The 23,913-nt window shown below is 36.7% G+C and overlaps 1 protein-coding gene and 1 long non-coding RNA gene across 4 annotated transcripts in view; both read left to right on the top strand.

The window, feature by feature from the left end:
• The window catches only part of ILDR1 (immunoglobulin like domain containing receptor 1), a 294,614-nt gene that overhangs the window by 145,941 nt on the left and 124,760 nt on the right, over window positions 1–23,913 (top strand). The window lies entirely within an intron of this gene.
• LOC123379969 overlaps window positions 20,723–23,913 on the top strand; it is a 44,775-nt gene continuing 41,584 nt past the window's right edge. The window contains exon 1 of the long non-coding RNA XR_006585096.1: window positions 20,723–22,062. This is a non-coding gene — a long non-coding RNA (uncharacterized LOC123379969). The remainder of the gene's footprint in view (window positions 22,063–23,913) is intronic.

Here is a 23,913-nt window from a genome sequence, read left to right as displayed (position 1 = left end):
TTTCTGACCACAATGGAATGAAATTAGAAATTAATTATATGAAGAAATTTGGGAATTCACAAATATATGGAAGTTGAACACACTCTGAAATAAATATGTCAAAGGAGAAATTATAAGGTAGATTAGAGATTTTTTGAGATGAACAACATAACAAACATAAGGGATGCAGGTAAAGCAGTGCTTAGAGGAAAATTTATAGCTGGAAACATCTCTATGGAAAAGAAAGAAAGATCTCAAATCAATAATCTAGCCTTCCAACATAAGAAACAAACAGAAAAAGATGTGAAAACTAAATACAGAGCAAACACAAGGAAGGGAAAAAGGACCTGAGGGGAAATAAGTGAAATAGATAATAAAAAACTAATAAAATCAATAAAAGAAAAATTTGGTCCTTTGTAAAGATCGATAAAATTAACAAATTTTTAGCTAGATAAACTAGATAAAAAGAATACACAAATTACTAAAATAATGAATGAAAGAGGTAGCATAACTACCAACTTTGCAGAAATAAAAATGATATAAGAGAATATTATGAAAAGGTGTATGTCAATAAATTAGAAAGCCTATATGAAATGGATAAGTTACTAGAAAGACACAAACTACCAAGAATAACTCAGGAAGAAATAGAAAGTTGGAGTAGACCTGTAATAGGTAAAGAGATTTAATTAGTAACTAAAAAACTTCCTACAGGCATAATACCTTTCAGTTCCATTATGCTAAGTGAAATAAGTCAGTCAGAGAAAGACAGATATCATGTTTTCACTCATATGTGGAACTTGAGAAACTAAACAGAAGACCATGGGGGAAGGGAAGGGGGAAAATTGTTTCAAACAGAGAGGGAGGCAAACCATAAAAGACTCTTAAATACAGAGAAAAAACTGAGGGTTGATGGGGGGTGTGTTGGCAGAGGTGGGGAAAATGGGTGATCGGCATTAAGGAGGTCAGTTGTTGGGACGAGCACTGGGTGTTGTATGTAACAATGAATCACAGGAATCTACTCCCAAAACCAAGAGCACACTGTATACACTGCATGTTAGCTAACTTGACAATAAATTATATTAAAACAAAAACAAAAACAAAAAAACTTCTTACAGGAAAATGTCCAGGCCCAAATGACCTCACAGGTTAATTATACCAAACATTTAAAAAAGAATTCATACCAAGTCTTCACAGACTCTTCCCAAACAGAAGATGAGGAAACACTTTTCAACTCATTTTATGAAGCTATTATTACTCTGATACCAGAAGCATTCAAAGACATCATAAGAAAACTACAGCTCAGTATCCCTCATGAATATAAAAACAAAATCTTCAACAAAATACTAGCAAACCAATCCAGCAACATATACAAAAGATTATATACCATGAATAATTGGATTTATCCCAGTCATACAGGGCTGGTTTAGCATCTGAAAATCATTTATTGTTAATCATATTATTAAAAAAAGGAACAAAAACTGCATTCTCATGTCAACAGATGTAGAAAAAGCATTTGACAAAACCCGACTGAATTTCATTAAGATAGAAACACTGAACAAACTAGGAATAGAAGAGAACTTCCTTAACCTGACAAAGAGCATTTTTGAAATATCCACAACTATCATCATACATAAAAATGAAAGACTGGTTCTTTAGATAAGGAACAAGATGAGTATGTCTGTTCTCACCATTTATATCCAACATTGTTCTGGTGGGTTTAGTGAGGGCATTTAGGCAAGAAAAATAAATTTTAAAAAATCCAGGTTGGAAAGAAAGAAGTAAAACTATCTTATGACATGATCTTATATATAAAAACAAAATTAAGAAACCTACAAAAATTATAAGAATGAATAAATGAGTTCAGCAAGTGGCAGAATACACAATAAATATGCAAAATCAAGTGCATTTCTATACACCAACAATGAACAATCCAAAAATGAAAGTAAGAAAAAATTCCATTTTCTGATAGGATCAAAAAAAGAGAAATACTTAGCAATAAATTTCAGCAAAACAAGTATACTCTGAAAGTAACAAAACATAGTTGAAAAAAGTGAAAGAAAACCTCAATACAAGGAAAGAGACCTCATGTTCATGATTCAGAAGAGCTAATATTTTTAAGATGGTAATACTCCTCAAATTGGTCTACAGAGTCAATGTAATCCTTATCAGAATCTCAGCTGACTACAGAAATTGATGAGTTGATTCTCAAATTCATATGAAATTGCAAGGCAATTAGAATAGTCAAAACAGTTTTGAAAAAGAACAGGGGTGCCTGGGTGGCTCAAATGGTTAAGTGTCCGACTGTGGCTGAGATCATGATCTCACAGTTTGTGGGTTCAAGCCCCACATCAGGATCTGTGCTTACAGCTCAGAGCTTGGAGCCTGCTTTGGATTCTGTGCCTCACTCTCTTTCCACCTCTCACCTGCTTGCACTCTTGTTTTTGTCTTTCAACAATAAATAAACAAAATAAATAAAAAAGAAATTAAAAAAAAAGGAACAAAGTTGAGGACTCATATTTCTTGATTTCCAAACTTACTACAAAACTATGGTCATCAAGATCATGTACTAACTACTGGCATAAGAATAGACATACAGATCAATGGGATAGAATGGAGAGTCCAAAAAATAAACCCATGAACCTGTGGTTAACTGATTTTTTTTTCTTTTTCTTTTCCTTTTTCTTTGTGATGTTTTTCTTTTTCAATTTTTTATTTAAATTCCAGTTAGTTAACATACAGTGTAATATTAGTTTCAGGTGTAGAATTTAGTGACTCATTACTTACATACAACACCCACTGCACATCACAAGTACCCTCCTTAATACTCATCACCCATTTAACCCATCCCCCACCTGCCTCCTCTCCAGCAACCCTCAGTTCTCTATAGTCAAGAGTCTGTTTTCTGTTTTGTTTCTTAAATTCCACACAGGAGTGAAATCATATGGCATTTGTCTTTCTCTTAGTGACTTATTTCAGTTAGCATATATTTTCTAGCTCCATCCACATCATTACAAATGGCAAGATTTCATTCTTTTTGACATCTGAGTAATATTCCATCGTATATGTATAGCACATTTTCTCTCATCAGTCGGTGGACATTTAGGTTATTTCCATAATGTGGCTATTGTTGATAATGCTGCTATAAACATCAGGGTGCACATATCCCTTCAAATCAGTCTTTTTGTGCCCTTTGGGTATATACCTAGTAGACAACTGATTTTTGACAAAGGTGTCAATACCATTCAACAAGTGAAGCAATAGTTCTTGACAGCAAATGCTGCTGAGAAAACATGATGGCACATGCAAAAGAATGAAGGTAGATCCACCATATAAAAATTTTAACTTAGATCACAGACCTAAATAAAAGCTAAAGCTATAAAGTTCTTAGAAGAAAACACAGGAGTAATGGTCAATAAGCATATAAAAAGATGCTCAGCATCATCAGTCCTTTGGGAAATGCAAATCAAAACCACAATGAGATACAACCTCATACTCATTAAAATGGCTGTAATAAAACAGATGGAAAATAACATGTGTCGGTGAGGAGGGGGAGAAATTTGGATTGTCATAAATTGCTGGTGGGGATGTAAAATGGGTGTAATCACTTTTGAAAACACTTTGACAGTTCCTCAAAATGTTATAGAGTTATCGTATGACCCAGTAGTATGTGTAAGTGTAACTGTATATATCTAGATGTTAGGTATATGCCCAAGAATTGAAAACGTATGTCCACCAAAATCTTGTATATAAGTATTCATAGCAGTGTTATCATAATAGCCCAAAGTGGAAACAACCAAAATGTCTCTCAACTTATATATGGATAAATGAAATATGGTATCTCCAACTAATGGAGTTTATTTGGAATAAAAAGGTGTAAATGCTGATAGCATCCTATAACAGGGATGAATATTGAAATCATACAGAATGAAAGAAGCCATACACAAATGGCTATACATTGTTTAATTCAATTTATATGAAATGTCCAGGATAGGCAAATCCACAAGACATAAAGTTTCCAGGAGCTAGGTGGAAAAGGGGAATGAGGAGTGACTATTAATGGATATGGGGTTTCTATTAGGGGTGATAAAAATTTTCTGGAATTAACAACTTTATTAATATTCTAAATACCACTGAGTTATACACCTTAAAAAGATGGATTTATGGCATGTGAATTATATCTAGATAAAGTTGTTATTAAAAATAACCAAGACATAGTGAAAAATGTGAAGATATCAATAAAAATAGAGAAGTAGTCCAATAAACAAATGGAGAGTGATGTCATTTTATGCATAGAAAGATTTAATATTATTACTAGGGTATATTACCAAGGTATATTATTTGTCCCCAATTTGACATATAAATTTAGTGTAATTTCAATGAAAATTAGTTGCTTTTAAAAAATTAATCCTGGGATGCCTGGGTGGCTCAGTTGGTTGAATATCCACCTCTTGATTTCAGCTCAGGTCATGATCTCACAGTTTATGGGCTCAAGCCCCACATTGAGCTCAGTGCTGACAGCACAGAACCTGCTTGGGATTTTCTCTTTCTCTGTCTCTGTCTCTCAAAACAAATAAAACAGAAATAAAAAAGTAATCCTTTTCTAGATGATTCTAAAGTTTATTTGAAAACATAAATACATAAGAATAAACAATAACATTTTAAAATAGGAAAGATATCAAGGAGATATCTTCCTCCAGAAGAACAAAACCTATTATGAAGTTAGAGAACATAAAACTAGATCTAAGAAGATTACGGATTTAGTTTGTGATAAATGGACAATTGCTCATATATTTTAGAAAAAATAAAATCACTCTTCACAACATACACAAAATGAAATTCCATACAGTTTAAATAGCTAAATATAAAAAAATCATTATACTAAAACTTCTGAGAGTATTTTTATAATCATGGGATTGGTAAGACTCTTCTAAGGTAGATAAAAACATAGTTGCCAACTTATTAGGATGAGCACTGGGAGTTATATGTAAGTGATGAATCACTAAATTCTGTTTGTGAAATCATTATTACACTATATGTTAACTAGCCTGGATTTAAATTTTAAAAAGTAAAACAACAAACAAACAAACAAAAAACCCATAAGTGGCAAAAGGGAGAGACAGATGGATCTGACTATATACAAAAATTAAAAATCTCTGTACACAATGGAGTACTATGTGGCAATGAGAAAGAATGAAATATGGCCCTTTGTAGAAACGTGGATGGAACTGGAGAGTGTGATGCTAAGTGAAATAAGCCATACAGAGAAAGACAGATACCATATGGTTTCACTCTTATGTGGATCCTGAGAAACTTAACAGAAACCCATGGGGGAGGGGAAGGAAAAAAAAAAAAGAGGTTAGAGTGGGAGAGAGCCAAAGCATAAGAGACTCTTTTTTTTTCAATATATGAAATTTATTGTCAAATTGGTTTCCATACAACACCCAGTTTTCATCCCAAAAGGTGCCCTCCTCAATACCCATCACCCACCCTCTCCTCCCTCCCACCCCCCATCAACCCTCAGTTTGTTCTCAGTTTTTAACAGTCTCTTATGCTCTGGCTCTCTCCCACTCTAACCTGTTTTTTTTTTTCCTTCCCCTCCCCCATGGGTTCCTATTAAGTTTCTCAGGATCCACATAAGAGTGAAACCATATGGTATCTGTCTTTCTCTGTATGGCTTATTTCACTTAGCATCACACTCTCCAGTTCCATCCACGTTGCTACAAAGGGCCATATTTCATTCTTTCTCATTGCCACGTAGTACTCCATTGTGTATATAAACCACAATTTCTTTATCCATTGATCAGTTGATGGACATTTAGGCGAGACTCTTAAAAACTGAGAACAAACTGAGGGTTGATGGGGGGTGGGAGGGAGGGTAGGGTAGGTAATGGGCATTGAAGAGGGCATCTTTTGGGATGAACACTGGGTGTGGTATGGAAACCAATCTGACAATAGATTTCATATATTAAAAAAAATCTCTGTACAATACAAGGCATTAAAAACAAAGAAGACAAAAAGGAAACATTTGCAATATACATTACAGGCAATATATTTTGGTAATATTTAGAGGCCTTCTGTAAATCAACAAGTAAAATATGAACAACTTAATAGAATAATGGGCAAAGTACCCATAGTCTGCAACGATAGGAGAAATGAATATATGTGGTTGATATATTAACATTGTGGTTGAGAGTTTAAATGGTATAGCCTATTTGGAAGGCAATTTGGCATTGTCTCCCCCAAATTCAAACATGTGTACCTTTTGACTTAGCAATTATACCTCTAAGAATGTAATCCTCTAAAAATACCTGTCAGTCTAAGAACATCTCCCTCCAGGAAATAAGTGGAAGTTAATAGACAGCTTCCCTTGTTCAGAGTAACTGGGATCCCCATCAGTATTGGTGGAAATAGAAACTATATCAATATTTATCAAAAGTGCAAAAATTTCATACCATTTGACCAGGTAAATTCCATTGCTCATAATGCACCATGAGGGAATTACCCTATGATAAAAAAAAAACTTTATAAAGATATTCATAGCATTATCATCCTTTATAGCTAAAAGTTTGAATGTATTTAAAATAGTCTAGTATGGGGAAATATCAAATAAACCAGAGCATGTTTTCTCAGTAGACTATTCTGACACCATTGGAAATGATATTTTTGAAGATAATGTATTAACATAGAAAGTACTTCTGAGATTATATTTTGCAAAAAAGTCAAGGTACTAGATTATACATGAATTATCACCACAGATGTGTTAAACAAATAAATATCTACTACTTGGAAAACCTCTTCCCATATAACAGCTCCAAGCCCTCAGCCCCAATCCACCTATTTCCCCGTTCCCTGCCCCCTTGCCTGCAGGATTCTCTTGTGTCTGCTCTCTCTGAGTTTATCCACACTGCAGCCTGCCTCTCTACTGTTTCCTGGCTTCTACCATTTCCTTCAGCATCTGTGGTCCTGTCTCCTCTGTGCTTCATTCCACAATAGGCATCACCCTTCTTCCTTCATTCCCCCAAGGCTGCAGGAATATAAATATATAATATACTCGATTCTGACTGAGGAGTTAGGGATTTGGCGGGGGGATTTGAAAGTAGCCCTTGAAAAGAGTGTCAGAAGAGTATACATCACTGTTGCTAGTTGTTCTCTTCCCTTAGTAGAATTCCAGTGCTGTTAAAACAGTAATGTGTTTTCCTCTGCTAGTGAAAAAATAATATGCATTGTTTAACTGAGGAAATATGTGGTGATTTTAATCAGACATGCCTACTCTGATTGGCGGGGCTGCCAAGAGTTCTGTATTCTGAGGTTGGGTTTAGGTTCAGTGAGAAAGATTAGCACTGCTCTCTGCCATGGCCCAGGGAGGGCCTCGAGTCAGCCATCTTAGGTTAGTATTAACATTCTGTGATTAAGTAGGGTCAGACACTGAGACCATTTCCACAGGCAAGAGAGGAAATCAAATTCTCCAGCCTCAGAATAGGGACAGCTTGTGCTGTTCCAGAAGCACATTAAACAAAATTAAAAAACAAAATTGTGCTTTCCTGTGAGATGGTGCTGCCCTCATATCCATACGCTAGAAGATAGATGAATCATGTAGCTCCATGCCCTGGTCATCCATGTCCACAGGCTGCGGCCAGGAGTCAAGGACAGGGCAGGAAATGACTGTGAGTTGCTTACCACAGTTTGTTGCTAGAGAGGAAAGCTGCCAATGTCTTCAGGATACTAATGGGGGGGATGCAATCTTATTAAGCTCCTGTTAATAAGCACAACTTCCTTATTTATCAGGATAATGTGGTCTGGGATTAGAGAGAGAGCCTAGTGTTTAGCTTTCAGGAAATCAACTATTTTTTTCTCTTTTACCCCACAGCTGTGAACCCAAGATTAACTATTTTACTGTCATGGTATTGACCTTAACCATGATGTACCAAACTCATATTTGAGTGTTTAATTCTGTCTCCATTCTTGATTTATAAAATTGTTGCCAACTGATTATTAAGAAACCCATAATTGTAAATATCAAACTTCCTTTCCAAAGAGTGACTTAGGCTGTTTTGAGAAGAAAAAATTCTGACCATATTTTTCTTTGTGATAAGAACAAATCTCCTTGAATTTTAGATGATTTATTGATTAGGTCCATCAAATTTTCCAGCAGAATTTCTAAGGTGAACTTTACCCTTTCAGGTGGGGAGCCCTGCAGAATGTTTCTTTCCTTCCCTGAGAATCCCTTCTTATTCTGTGTCACAGACTAGTTTGAAACCAAGTGCAGTTCAGAGGGAGCCTCCTTCTATCCCATGTACTATGCCACCAAGAGCAGAGTTTCCTGTAGAGCTGAAGGTTCCATTAAACACTCAAGGAAGCAGCCAGAAATGATGACCTGGTGGGCAGCACCCTACCCCATACTCTGACAGTTTATGATTGGACATTTCATAGCTATAGAGGTAAAGCAGATGACAGAATGCTGCATGGAGAAAGTTAAAACATATGAACTCACTGAAGACCACCATGGTGTGGGATAGAACTCTGGTCAGGAAAGAGATTCATTCATGGGGCCTGGGACTGGGTAAGTGGTCTGCTGTGGAAAGCTAATGCCATGCAACTGTTATTGGTGGGAGACTCTGCATTGTATGAATGGAGGTCTTAGTTCGTGGATTCCCCTTTGGAAGATTTACATGAGAATCTGTACTTGATTAAAGACAACCAGGGGCGCCTGGGTGGCTGAGTCAGTTGAGTGTCCATCTTTGGCTCAGGTCATGACCTTGTGGTTCATCAGTTTGAGCCCTGCATAGGGCTCTGTGCTGACAGCTCAGAGCCAGGAGCCTGCTTTGGATTCTGTTTCTTCCCCTTCCTTCTGTCCCTCCCCTGCTTGCACTCTGTCTCTGTCTCTGACTCTCTCTCAAAAATAAATAAACATTAAAAAAAATTAAAAATAAATAAATAAACATTAAAAAAAAAAAGACAGCCAGAAGGAAAGTAGTAAAGCACAAAGCAGTTCATTAAGACAGTACACTCTCAAGTAGGGAGAGTGTGCAGGTCCAGAGGAGGCAACTAACCCGAGGCTACAGGGGTCTTTTTCTTTTATGTGAAAGTGGGGCGGGCTTGGGTCATGGAGGGTGGTCTCTAATGAAGGCTGCTTCCAATCATTTGGGGGATTCTTCCTACAAGCTGGGAGAAGTAGTTTTTGACCCTACAAGATTTGTACCAGAACAGTCATGGCAGCCTTCCCCACGGGGGGACTAAAATTGCAATACAAATGTATTATAATGAGTCTAGGGGTTACCCTAACACAGAAATGGAAGGGGATAATGCATGTATTGCACTGGTGGCTCTTGGTCTGCTAGCCCTGGGGTCTTGGAAACCACAAGGCCATGATATGGAAGGGTCTTGGAAGGCACAAAGTCAGGATGTTGTGTCCCCAGCCTGCTAATGTGTAACCTATTTATTGCTGTTCTTGCCTCCAGCTCATGTCTATCACAACCTTCTATGTTGAGCATGTGGTTAGCAAAGCTCCTCTAGCCAGCTTGAGTTTTCATTTTAGCTCACCTTGACTAAGAATGTTAATATGCATTAGCCAGTGCTTTTGCTTTTTTTTATTTAAATAAATAAAGCAAGGCATTTGGCCCAGGTAAATGGAGGAAGTCTTTTCCTTTCCATGCTTGGGAGTCTCAGCTGAGAGTATGTGTCTTGGAATGCCCTTGTGTCACTCTTTGCAGACTTGGTCACCAGGCCTCTGAAAACCTCTGTGGGGCTGCAGAGACCATCTACAGAGACCAACTACCATTTATCTTAGAGAAGCATCCTCACTATTTGAGAGAGGCCTCAATAATAAAAGTATAGCTGATTGAATAATAAACATTTATTGAGCATCTAATATATGCTCAACACTGAACTGGGTGCTGAAAATTATATATTATAAAATTATAATGCTTACATAGACTAAGTATTAAAACCCTCTAGAAGGCCCATTATTATTCAAATTTTATGATGAGAAATTGAGCTCAAAGTGAGGAAGATTAAATAATCTCCCTAAGACCATGCAGCTGGTGTTGCAGAGATTTTAATTGTAAATGCCAAGCCCTTGGCTTGAGGAAGACACTAGAAGGCCCTTTCCTGTCACTTTAGGACTTCTTCTAAGATCCTGAAACCCTAAGGATATAATGGCTTATTTTCCAGACTATAGTGATACAGACAACGTGGATTCATTGACTCCATGTTCGGTCTTCTGTTTTTTCACAGTCCAAATACTTAGGTTTGTTTTTGTCACGAGATCTCTATTATTATTGTGAGGACTTTTCTCAAGGCACTGGAAGTATTTATGTGCCACTGTTTCAAACAGTACTCAAAGTGTACTTTTATTTACTTCACTATCTGTTTGCTCATCTAAGCACAGAGTATTTTATCTGGATCAGGTTCATCTGACAACTTCAGGGTGATTTTTCCACCCCTACATGCTCCAAATCCCTTACGCTAGGAGTTTTATTTTTCTGTCATATCTTCATTGGGTCAGTTTTCTCAGAACTTCGTTTTTCAGAGCAAGAGTGACTCATGCCATGCTAAGTCAGCAAGGTGGCGAGGAGAAAGGGATGCAGAGGCAAACTTGGATCTATCCTTATTAGGGATGATGGCTCAAAGTGGAATAGTGTCAGACAAAAGACATGTTGGTAGCCAAGGAATAATAGCCACAGGTATCAGACAATTACAATAAATCATGGTGCAAGCTTTTGTGGAGGTAAATGAGGCACAGTGAAAGCTCCAACACCCATTCTCTCTCCCAGAATTTTGTGTTTCTCTTTCATCATATTTACTACAATATGAAATGAGTGTGCATGTTTAATTACCTGTTAAATGTATGCTCTTTCCACTAGACTGTGAGCTCCATGAGGGCAGGGGTCTTGTCTGCTCTATTCACTACTGTATATCCAAGTTTACTCATCCACTGTGCCTGAAACATAGCAAGTACTCAGTATTAATTGAACAAATGAATGAGTGAATGGCAACCGTTCTATTCTAAGAAAGATCAGGAATTGTCTTTCATAGTAGATGCAATGCAGAAATGTTGAAGAGGAAATTAGATATAGGTAAACTGTTAGCGAATTAAAAGATGGGGCAAAAAAATGTTTACAGGAAAAAACTCTGGGAAATACAGGTGGAAAGTTAAGAAGCAAAGAGGGTAGTGTGGGAAGACTTAATCAGTTAATCAGAACTGCAGTAGAAGAAAGAGAAATTTGAATAGAAGAGATACTGTATGAAAATTTACTGGAAATGAAAAAGAGATATCAACACAGCAACTAAGAAGCTTCAGGAAACCCAAGCAACATAAATAAAAAGAAATCTGTATCTAGATACATTATAATCAAACTTCAGAACCCCAAAGTCAAAGAGATTATAAAATAAGTCAGAAGGAAAAAGAAGACAGATTGCTTTCAAAGGAGGAACAGATTATCAGTTGACTTCTGAACATAACAAGGAGAGGTAGAAAACACTGGAATAATATCTCCAATGCATCAAAAAACAATTGCCAACATAGAATTTTATATCTGCGTCAAGTATAAATGGTAAATAAGCAAAACAAAGAGCTTTTCAATAGCAGACCCTCACTAAAAGAAGGTCTAATGTATATACCTTAGATAGACAGAAAATGATCCTAGAGGGATCCTAGAAGGCCTACAATTTAAGAAGAAATAAAGAACAGTAAAAGTAGTAAATATGTGGGTAAACTGACTATATAAAACAGTAATTATGTCTTGTGCTATTTTTTAAAAAAATAAAGATATAATTAAAGTATATGAGAAAACTAATATGTAAGTTGGAAGGAGTTTAAATGGTGTTAAAAGTGTACTGTTAGCCTTGTATTGTCAAAGAGGAAACAGTGATTAATTGTGCACTTTGATAGGTTTGTATATTGTTATTTCTCTAGTAATCATTAAAATAATGGAACCAAAATGCCTAATTTCACACCTAGTAGAGGATAAAACTAGAATATTGAAAGATACTTAACCTGAGAGAAGCCAAAAAGAAGAGAAAAATACACATAGAACAGGTGGAAAAAATAAAAAGCACAAAATAAAGCGATATATTTAAACCAAAATGTATCAGCAATTATAATAAATATAATAATAATTGATAAACTGGATTTATAAAAACTAAGAATAAATGTATAGACACATCTAAAACATAAGGACACTAAGAGATATCTTAAAAGGATGAAAAAAGATATGGTATACAAATACTAACCAACAAATCTGGCATGGTTAACTAACATAACACAAAGTATACTTAAATACAGAAAGAATTACTATATGTAATGAGATTCACTCTATAACAATAAAAGGCTCAGGAAGACAATTACAATTTAAAATTTACAATGCATTTAATTATAAAGCTTCAAAATATACAAAGCAAAAATTGACAGAATTATAAGAAATGGAAAAACGCTTAGCTATATTGGGCAATTTAACTAGTTTCTCTCAGTAGCTGATAAAATAACAATACAAAAAAGATCAAAAGGATTTAAATGATTTAACTAACATTGATTAACAGATTTGACATACTGAATTTATATAGGACCCAGCAACTACAAAAGTACAAACCCATAAGGAGCATATTAAAAAACTTGACCATATACTGAGCTATAAAGAACAACAAAACCAAAGGCTGGAAATCATGCAGATCATGTTCTCTGACTATGATGCAATTAATCTAAAAATTGGTAAAAATAAAACAACAAAAACAAAAAAACTTAGAAAATCTCTAATTGTTTAGATAATGAGAAATACATTTATAAGTAACCCACAAGCCATATAAGAAATCATAAGAAAATAGAATTTAGAAAGTATTTTGAACTGAACAATAATGTAAATGCTGCATTTGGGGACACAATTAAAGCAGTTTTTAGAGGGAATTTTATAACCCTAAGTAATAGATCAGAAAAGAAAAAAACCTGATGATCAATGGTTGAATCATCTATTTCAAGAAGTTAGGAAAAGCATGACAAAATAAACCAAAAGTAAGTAGAAAGAAAGAAACAATAAATATAAGAGCAGAAATTAATGAAGTAGGAAATAGTATATAAGAGAGAGGATCAATAAAACCGAAAGGTAGTTTGTTGGAAAGACTAATAAAATTGACAAACCTCTGGTGAGATTGAGTGCATGTGTGGGAGAGAGGTTGGTATGGGGGGAGAGCATAGGAAAATAAAGGTACAAATAACTAATGCTAGGAATGACAAAGGAGCCATCGCTACAGATCTTGCATACATTAATATACAAGAAGATTTCATAAACAATTATAAGTCAATAAATTTGAAAAGTTAGATTGGGTAATTTCCCAGAAAAATATAACAAAACTGATTCAAAGAGAAAAAGTAAACTTGAATAGTGCTATTCTACTAAAGAAATTGAATCAGTAGTCAGAATATCCTTGTAAGAAAACTCTTGGCACAGATGGATTTACCAGCAAGGTCTGTCAAACATTTGATATTGAAATAATTCCAGAATGAGACAAACTCTTTTAGAAAATAGAAAAGGAGTAACATTTCTCCAACTTATTATCAGAAACTAACATACTTTTGATACCAACACTGGACTAGGACAAGAAAATTGGACAAGAAATTACCAGACATTTCACACATGAAAATGGGTACAAAAATCTGAAGCCAAATGTGGCAAGCCAAATCTGGTCACATATAAAAAGGATCGAGACCAAATTGTATTTATCACAGAAATACAAAGTTGAATTATGTTAGAAATACAATTAATAGAATTTGCCACATTAATGGGATAACGTAGAAAAATTATATTATTGTCCCAAAAGATACAGAAAACCATTTGATAACATTAAAAATCCATTTATAATAGTATAAAAAATCTCTTAAAGTAGGAATAAAACAATATTTAATCTGATAATGAATATGTACAAAAACCACTGCAAACCTTCTTAATTGTGAAACATTGGAAAGGATCTCTTTTGAGATCAAGAATAAAACAATACCTGCTATCACTTTTTTTTAATTAAAAAATTTTTTTAACATTTATTTATTTTTGAGAGATGGAGAGAAAAGAGCGTGAACAATGGAGGGGTAGAGAGAGAGGGAGATACAGAATCAGAAGCAGGCTCCAGGCTCTGAGCTGTCAGCATAGAGCCCAACACGGGGCTCAAACCCACGGGGCTCAAACCCACGGACCTGAGCCGAAGTTGGATGCTTAACAGACTGAGCCACCCAGGTGTCCCTACCTGCTATCACTTCTAATCAGTTTTGTACTGAAAATCCTAGGAAGTACAGTAAGGCAAGGAAAGTAATAGATGATATAAATATCAGGAAGGAAGAAATAAAACTATCACTAGTCTCAGATGACACAACTGTGTAAGTAGAAAACCTGAAAGAATCTACTGATAAATTAGTAGAATTAACAATAGCATTTAGGAAGTTTACTGCATACAAAATTAATGTACAAAAACAAACTGTAGTTCTAGATAATAGCAACAGTTAATTAGATGAAATAAGACTGCAAATATCATATCAAGTGCCAAGGATCATGCCTATCAAAAGATGGTCAAGTAAGGATGGCCACCATGGAGAAAATGTTAGCATTTTATTGAAAGACAGCAAAGAAGACATAAATGATTGGAGAGTGTTACAATATTCATAGGATGGAAAACATGATTTGGTGAAGATACCCATTCTTTTTTTTTTTTAATTAATTTTTTAAAATTTACCTTCAAGTTAGCATATATGTTAGCAACAATGATTTCAGGAGTAGATTCCTTAATGCCCCTTACCTATTTAGCCCTTCCCCCCTCCCACAACCCCTCCAGTAACCCTCTGTTTGTTCTCCATATTTGTCTGTTTTGTCCCCCTCCCTGTTTTTATATTATTTTTGCTTCCCTTCTCTTATGCTCATGTTTTGTATCTTAAAGTCCTCATATGAGTGAAGTCACATAATTTGTCTTTCTCTAATTTCACTTAGCATAATACCCTCTAGTTCCATCCACATAGTTACAAATGGCAAGATTTCATTCTTTTTGATTGCTGAGTAATACTCCATTGTGTATGTGTATGTATATATATATATACATATATATATACATGTATATATATATATACATGTATATATATATGTATATATATATATATATATATATATATATATATATATATACACCACATCTATATATGTATATATACCACATCTTCTTTATCCATTCATCCACAGATGGACATTTGGGCTCTTTCCATACTTTGGCTATTGTTGATAGAGCTGCTGTAAACTTTGGGGTGCACGTGCCCCTTCGAAACAGCACACCTGTATCCCTTGGATAAATACCTACTAGTGCAACTGCTGGGTCATAGGGTAGTTCTATTTTTAATTTTTTGAGGAACTTCCATATCGTTTTCCAGAGTGGCTGCACCAAGAAGATGCCCGTTCTTAACAAATTGATTCATAGATTTAATGTAGTAACAGTCAAAATTCAAAAAGATCCATTTGTGGAATTTGGTAAGCAAATTCTAAAATATATATGAAAGTGCTAAGGGCTAAGGACAGTCAAGACAGGAAGTGGAAGGACTTGCTTACCAGACTTTAAGACTTCTTGGTAAGCCCTAACCAGACAGCATGGTAGTATTGGTGTAAGGGTGAAAAACAGGTAAATGGGTAAAACACAGAGCCCCCAAACAGATCCATGCATGTCTGGACAATGACTTATGACAGAGGTAGTATATCAAAGCAGTGAAGAAAGGGTGGTTTTTTTTTTTTTTTTTTTTTTTTTTTAGGAAATGGTGCTGGAAATATTGGGTATCCAAATTGAAAAAAAAAGCACTATTTGGGACACTTCATACCATACACAAAAATAAATTGTAGATTGTACTTAAATGTGAAAGGAAAAAACCAAAAACATTTTAGGGGATAACACAGGAGAAGAATATCTTCATGACTTTGCATGTAGGGACTGATTTCTCAAACAAGGTACAAAAACACTGATCAAAAGGGAAAAGATTGATGCTTTTGACTACATTAAAATGAACTTCTGTTAAACAGAAGATACAATAAAAAGAATGAAAAGACAAGCTCATGGAGTAGGAGAGGATATTTATAACATGTAAAACTGACAGAAAAACCTCACTAATAATCAAAGAACTCCTATGAATCAAAAAGATAAAGGTCGACAATCCAATATAAAAACTGAATAAATGGGTACTTCATAATAGGGGAAATTTAATTAGCCAACAAGTATATGAAAACATGTAATCAGGAAAATGCAAATTAAAACCAATCAACCACAAGTGAAATGTCACCACACACCCATTAGATTGGCAAAAATTAAAAAGACTGACAATACCAAGATTTGACAAGGATATAAAGTAAGGAAAACTGTCATACATGTTGATGGAAATTTAAATTGGAGCAACTTTGGAAAAGATTTTGGCTTTTTTTCTAATAAAGCAGAAGCTAAGCATGTCTCATGACCTTATGTATGAACCCTGGAGACACTTGTTCACATGTGTACCAGCACATGTGTGTGAGAATGTCAACAGTGGTATTTTCCATAAGGCTGTACTTAGGAAAAATTCAACTGTCTATCAAGATTCAATGGATTCTCAAAATCATGCTTAGGGAAAGAAGCCAGTCATGAAAGAATAATACATACTAGTTGTCAAATCACTATGATGTACACCTGAAACTAATATAACATTGTGTGTCAACTATATTTCAATAAAAAATTTTTAAGTTCATTTATTTATTTTAAGGGAGCCAAATCATAAGAGACTCTTAAAAAAACTGAGAATAAACTGAGGGTTGATGGGGGGTGGGAGGGAGGGAAAAGTGGGTGATGGGCATTGAGGAGGCCACCTGTTGGGATGAGCACTGGGTGTTGTATGGAAACCAATTTGACAATAAATTTCATATTTAAAAGAGAGAGAGAGAGAGAGAGAGAGAGAGAGAGAGAGAGAGAGAATCCCAAGCAGGCTCCACACACTCTGCACTGTCAGTGCAGAGCCAATGTGGGGCTCAAACTCATGAACTGCGAGATCGTGACCTGAATCAAAAATAAGAGTCAGGCACTGAACTGACGAGCCACACAGGCACCCCTAAATTTTTTTAAACTAAACAAAAGAATTACGCTTGTATAAAATTTTCAAAAGTCAGTCTATCATCTATAAAAACAATCTATACTGACAAAAAGATCAGTGGTTGTCTGGGGACCAGGATGGAGGGAGGAATGGACTGCAAAGGACATGAGAATCTTTTCGTAAATGTTCTGAATCTTGTTTTTAGCAGCAGCTTAATGGGTGTATAAATATGTCAAAACTCATCTAATTATACATTTATATGGGTACAATTTTTAGGTTTTACAAATTGATCTAAACAGTAATGGACAAACGAACTATAGCATCAGGGCTGGCCTTATAATATGCCAGGCCCAGTGCAAAATGAAAATGTGGGCACCTTCAAAACAGCAAAAAGAAAGCATTTTCCTTTATTCTATGGTTTCTTTTGACGTGTCGTAGTGTTTGTGATGTGCTGTTTAATGTCATGCTCTCTTGGATTCAGGGACACTCATAGGGCAAGTGCAGATACTCCCAGACACTTGGGGGCCCCGCCTCATGACTCCATACTAGTGCAGGCATAAAACCCACCAACTGCTGGATTCTCAGCAGCTTCCAGACCTGGTCCCCAAAGTTGAGGCAGTCATCTACCCTTTCCAGTCCACATAGTATTGCAACCTCATGCCTAGAAGTGCTAAGTTCCTGGACATGGGTGGATGAGAGGTTTGTCCCTGCCAAGTCACCTCTGAATTCACCATGGCATACCTGGCCTAGGACAGAGACAGTTGCCACCATACTCCACCCTAGATACTGTAGGGACCAATCTTGACCCTCTGTGTGCCCTCACCCAGACCGCCAACAGGGCGTTAGCCATTGCTATATGGGATTGGGACCAGTAGGCCTGGGATGACTGCGGTTGGGAGTAGTTGGCTGAAAACCTAATCCAGGGAGATGGCAGGAGGTAGGATCATTCTTGAGCCAAGGTTCCAAGTCTGCAGCACATGCTGCATTGTTCCATCAGACTTCCCTTTCAAAACTAAAATTCAAAGATAAAATGATTAAACCAAGAACAGGTCCTTTTGAGTGTGGGACCCTATATGACTGCTGTGGTTGCATGTTCCATGAAGCAGAACTTGTAGAGGTTGTTCATACAATGGAATAACATGGAGCACACAAATAATACATATACATCTCACAAACATAATGTAGAGTGAAAGAAATTAGTCATGGGCAAAAAACCATATGGTACAATTTTATTTATATAAAAGTTGGAAACTGGGGTAAACTAAATTATATTGTTTAGTGATCATACATAGGCTACAAAATAATAAATCAAATGAGAAAATGTTTATCACAAAGACAAGATAATAATTACCTCCAGGCGTGGGGAGATGGTGGGCTCATGACCTCAGTTTTCTTCTCATCTGTTCTTGATCCTTTTTGGTTATATGCATTAAACAGCATCTCTGAGGACGGCCTGTTTTCTTGCCCCTTGGGGTACCATTTCTACGGGCCTTCTCTAAGGATCGCTGAGGCTCCCTGGCTACTGTTCCCAACTTGTTGCCCATCACATTCATTATGCCCATTACCTCGGATGTTTAAGTGCTGCCCCTGCTCTCTATCATCCCAGGGTCATGTCTTCTCAATACTGTAAAGCCCACTCTGCAACAGCATCTGCTACTATCAGGCCTCATCTACAGAGAACAAATATTACTAGATTTTCAACCATGCTTATGTCCCATAAGCATATTTGTTACTGCCTTGGTTAATCAAGCATCTTCCAGGTCATCCTGAGAAATACAGTGACAGGGTTTCCAAGTTTATATTGTAGGCTCATTCTAGCATTCTAAGCCTTCTGAGCCTTTCCTCCACAGTTCGCCATCACAGTTCTGACACCTCTACTTCATTTACTATGCACCATGTTTTTTTTCCAATCTTTAAGTCTCATTTCCGTAATATATTAGGACTGTCACCCAGGGCCCTTTTACAGCCAGATGCTAAATCCTTTATCTAGGGTTTCATTCTTCCCCCATTATACTTTATTCTTCCCCCATTATATTTCATTCTTCCCCCGTTATACTTTCCCCCAGTACCTGCCAGCCAGGTCCTTCAGCTTTTTTGGTATTTTTTCTTTCTGTTCCTTTAGTAAGCCTCAGACTTCCCAGTCAGGTTTGCTTAGACTTGATATTAATGATGTGTCCAGTGGCCAGATGGAGATGAGGGCATAAAATGAAGAGGGCAAGGATGGCTTTAAAAATAGGGTTGCCAGCACTGCCTCACTGAGATATCTTTGTAGCCTTTAAGCAGCAGGTGGGCTGTATACTTCAACAAGGGGGAGTTGTTCACTTCTGTAAGCCTAGAGGGTCCAGGCAATTCAAAGTTCTTGATCAATCCTCAGCCATGCCTCCCCTCCAGCTGCAGGAAATGAGTGTTCATTTAAAAAATTTTATTTAATGTTTATTTTTGAGACAGAGAGACAGAGCACAAGTGGGGGAGGGGCAGAGAGAGGGGGACACACAGAATCTAAAGCAGGCTCCAGGTTCTGAACTGTCAGCACGGAGCCCCACGCAGGCTCCAACTCATGAACCAGGAGATCATGACCTGAGTGGAAGTCAGACACTTAACCAACTGAGCCACACAGGTGCCCCCACTTTTTTTGAGTGTTTCTTTAAATGTTGTCAAGGAGATCCTCTGACTTTCACTGTTCAAAATTTTTCATTGATAAACCTGAGCCTTTGATTTTTCTCTCTGCAAGGGATCAGTAGCATTACCAAGAGCTTTCTTGTAACTTTCCTGTATCTTTTCTTGTAACTTTCTTACAGTCACTGTTGCTCCCCTCTCCCTCAACTGCCTGTGGTAGTGGGTCCTAAACTTGTCAGCACACTGAAATCACCTGGGAGCTTCTAAAAATACTGGTGCCTTTATTCTTCCCCCCCGGAAATTGTGATGTAATTATCTTATCCGTACTCTGGGCTTAGGAACTTTAAAAAAAAATTCTAGGTGACTTTAATGCTAGGACATTGTACCAGTTAGTGCCTCTTCTTGTGTCTGGATCCCATTATAGCTTACTACAGGTAAGTTTTAATAATTCACTACCACAGCATCCAGACAGTATTGAAACCTGGATCTCCTTGTTATCCAGCTGGTGAGTAATGGAACTACAGTAACTCACCTTTAGTGTCTACTTTCTAGAACCCTTCCTGGTATCAACTGTTTTAGGTAGGGTTCTTTGAAGCTAGGGAATCCTATCCAAGTAACTTGCTGGGAATGCTCTCAGAAAAAGAGACTGAGGAAGGCAAAAAGGGGCAGGAATAAAAACCAGCAAGAATGTGATCCTACCTGGAGGCTAGCTGTAGGATCTGATCCCATGAGAAGCTCCTACTGCAGAGTTAGCCCTGTCTTGAGGAAATGGGGCTGAACTTTTGTACCCCTACATCCATTAATCATTGACTGAGGTCTGTCCCCAGAGGGGATGGCAGAGGGCTGGTGTATAGCTCCTTAGCCAGGGCTAGGACTAGGGTGAGGGGAGCAGGGTAAAATTGGAGGGTGGGAAAAAACCTCAGTAATCAAGATGAACACTATTTTAATGCAATATTTTAAATAAATCAATAATTATTGATAAATAATTAATAAACATTGATTAAATTAAGTTAATTAAATCATAATAAATGAAAATCATAATGAACAAAATCAAATTTTAAAGATAGAATTAGGGGAAGAGTTTCCCGTTTGGCCAAGGACAAGTCTTAGAGAGAGAATGCAGCTATGGGTTGTTTAGAACAAACATTCACAGCATCCAAGGGGATGGATGCATTGGTCCTGGATGGGTCACCTACATCCATTACACCACTTTCCCTATACAACATTTTGTTGTATTTGAGTTTGAGTTGACTCTATTCCCCTGGGATTTGGGAGAGGGAGAAATGGAGTGCAATACTTGGACCTATTTAATAAGGTCAGAAATTCCTGGCCATGGTGATTGCTTCAGGGATGAACTTGTGACCCAAAAAAACCTAATCAGCATCCTCTCAAGGATATATCTGCTGGACCTAACAAAAAAGATTCTCCAGACAACATAAGCCAGAACTTCTTGTGACCATCTTTCTCAGCTTCATTGAGAGAACCTGCCTGTAATAGGAGAGGGGGTCAATAAGCAAAGAAAGTCCAAGTCAAAATGAAGCAGGGGAATAGAAGCTTGAAAATATTGATTGCACCTTTGGACTGAGCTGGACCAAGATTTTCCATTCTGTGATGCATCAATTAGGAATATTTTTGTTGTATGGAATAGAAAGTATGACTTAAGGAATAAAACGAACTTGAGGAATAAAAAAGGGTGAGAGGAGAAATGGAGAGGGAGAGAGAGAGAGAAAAAAAACTATAGGCTCACATAACTGAATGTGTGGCTAAAAACAGGGCCTGCATGACATCACCATGATCTATCTCTTGGATCTGCTTTCTTAGGACTGTCTCCATGTTCAGGTTAAACATGAATCAAACAATAAGCTGGGGGAGAGATGCTCTGGCTTACTAAAATCTACTTACCCTTTGGCAATAGTTCCATAATTCCTGAATACTCATTACTGAGTTCTTTCTTTAGGATGAATTATTTCCCAGTATTACCAGTTTTCTTTGCCAGTTCTGACCTCATGATCACTTATACACAACTCTTAGGATAGGACTGCACCTCCCCATCCTGCCCCAATACCATAAAATACTTGTTCACTACTGCTTTCATACTTTGCCCCCCGCTTCTCTAAATTCTGATACTATCTTATTTTATTATGCTTTTCTTTTGATTCTCCCTTCTCAAATGAGTTCTTAAACTTCTGCAGTGTGATGCAGCCTTTATTCCTTCTTCCCAAGGTAATACACATAAGCTGTTTAACATAGTGCCTGACGTATCGTGTGCTCAATAAATAGCGATGATGATGATGATGATGATGATGATGGTGATGATGACAATGAAGATGATGGCAATGATACAGCATCACTTCCTCACAGGTTTGGGAAGATTTGACCAAACCAATACTTAAGACCCTGAGGTAAGGTTTTCTTTATAACTTACCTATATTTCCTGCTTCAAATAAACTATTTCTAACAAGTTCTGAATATAAGCAATTAGAATCAAAACTCTTAAAATTTTCATTGACCTGTCACCTTGTTTCTTTAAGTCTTGCTACAATATATATTTTTTTCCAGTCAAGACTGTTTAAACCCTGAGGACATTCACATATGTTAATATGCATACCTGGATAATTAGAGATTCAAGGAGAAATTAACAAATATAATTTTATTGTAATAGTGGAACTTATGACTCAGTCTTTGACTGTTCAAGCAAGCAAACAACAATAACAATAAGAAACCAAAAGTAAAGATAAAAAAAACATGCATACCTGGTTTGGACATAGGAATATATTTTTCACATTAAGAAAAGGCATTCCTTTTTTTCTTTCTAAATTGATAATGAGAGTCTCAAACTCTGAGATATGACTCTAAGAGAGTTCAACAAATAAACTGAAAACTAGAGGGGAAAAAAGTCAGTAAAAAACCCACTATGTTTTGATTGTTTGGGTTGGCTTTTTTTTTTTTTTTAAATGAAATAGACTTGATGTTTTCCCATCAAATGGATACAGCTCAACTGTTCTACAAAGGTTGTGAGGTGTGAAGCCTGAGGGCAAATACTTGATGTGTGCAGTTAAAAAGTTGCAGGTGGGCTGGTGGAAACAGCATGTAACTAGTTTGTGTTACCAGTCAGCATGGCAACCATACCCTGCGGGCCCTAGTAAGAAGCTTCAGGTATATCCTCTGGGTTGCAAATATGAACTTAAAGAGTTTTATGTATTTGGTAGTCAGCAATCTGGGAAGCAAAAAGCCTTTGCTTCCTACTTTGTATCTCTTGTCTTTCATTTGTCAAATTACCTTTCTCCTACTCCCATACTGGATCTGTTGTATTGAAAAGGATCTTTTCATCTTGGTGACTGTGTCAAAGACTGTGATTTATTTATTTATTTATTTATTTATTTTTAATTATTCTTTTAAAGCAAAAAATTTTATTACTGAATATTTAATGCTTCCATTTGTTTAAAGAATTTAGGTTTTTTTTCTTTAAAAAATTTTAATTCTACTGTAGTTAACAGTGTTGTATTAATGTCAGGTGTATATATAGTAATTCAACACTTCCATATATTACTCAGTGCTCATCACCATAAGTGTACTCTTTTTTAAAAAAAAAAACTTAAAAAAAATTTTTTTTAATGTTTATTTATTTTTGAGACAGAGAGAGACAGAGCATGAACGGGGGGAGGGTCAGAGAGAGAGGGAGACACAGAATCTGAAGCAGGCTCCAGGCTCTGAGCTGTCAGCATAGGGCCCGACGCGGGGCTCAAACTCACTGACCGTGAGATCATGACCTGAGCCAAAGTCGGACGCTTAACCGACTGAGCCACCCAGGTGCCCCTAAAAAAATTTTTTTAATGTTTATTTATTTTGAGAGAGAGAGAGAAAGAGCACGAGCGGGGGGAGGGGCAGAGAGAGAGGGAGACACAGAATCCGAAGCAGGCTCCAGGCTCTGAGCTGTCAGCACAGAGCCCCACGCGGGGCTCAAACTCACAAACTGTGAGATCATGACCAGAGCCAAAGTTGGACGCGTAACCGACTAAGCCACCCAGGTGCCCCATGGTAAGTGTACTCTTAATCTCCTTGACCTATTTCACCCGTCCCTAATCTCCCTTCTGGTAACCATCTGTTCTCTATAGTTAAGAGTCTGTTTTTTGGTTTGTCTTTTTTCCTTTGTTCATTTGTTTCTTAAATTCCACATGTGAGTGAAATCGTGTGGTATTTGTCTTTCTCTGGGCTATTTCACTTAGCATTATATTCTCTAGCACCACCTATGT

The sequence above is a fragment of the Felis catus genome, chromosome C2 (genome assembly GCF_018350175.1).
Source record: "Felis catus isolate Fca126 chromosome C2, F.catus_Fca126_mat1.0, whole genome shotgun sequence".
Lineage (NCBI taxonomy): Eukaryota > Metazoa > Chordata > Mammalia > Carnivora > Felidae > Felis > Felis catus.
The sequence above is the reverse complement of the archived record's forward strand: the minus strand, read 5'-3'. Positions and strand labels throughout refer to the sequence as shown.